Source organism: Geospiza fortis, unplaced genomic scaffold (assembly GCF_000277835.1).
Source record: "Geospiza fortis unplaced genomic scaffold, GeoFor_1.0 scaffold1605, whole genome shotgun sequence".
Lineage (NCBI taxonomy): Eukaryota > Metazoa > Chordata > Aves > Passeriformes > Thraupidae > Geospiza > Geospiza fortis.
The window spans coordinates 439-831 of record NW_005054869.1 but is presented as its reverse complement, the minus strand read 5'-3'; positions in this window follow the sequence as shown (position 1 = coordinate 831).

Below are 393 nucleotides of genomic sequence, written 5' to 3'. Positions count from 1 at the left end.
AAAAAATTCCAGAGCCTGAAGGGGCTCCAGGAGAGGGATTGGGATGGAGGAATTCCATGAAATTACAGGAAATTTCATGAGAAATTGCAGGAATTTCCCCCTGGAAAAATGGGAAAATCAATGGGATTTAATCTGGGATTTTGGGCAGGAATTCCTGGAATTGCTCTGAGTTCCCAAATCCCTTTCTCCAGCCTGGAACACTTCCCAAAGTTCTGCTGTTAAACTTTAACCCCGCTGAGCTCAGCATTCCCAACCCCTCCAGCTCCAACTTTTCCAACTTCCCCTTCCCTCAATCCCAAATTTACCAGGGAAAACTCAAATTTGGGGCAAAATTCTGAGGAAAATCTGGATTTTCCTATAAAAACCCTGGTGAATAAAGCAACAATTCCTCTT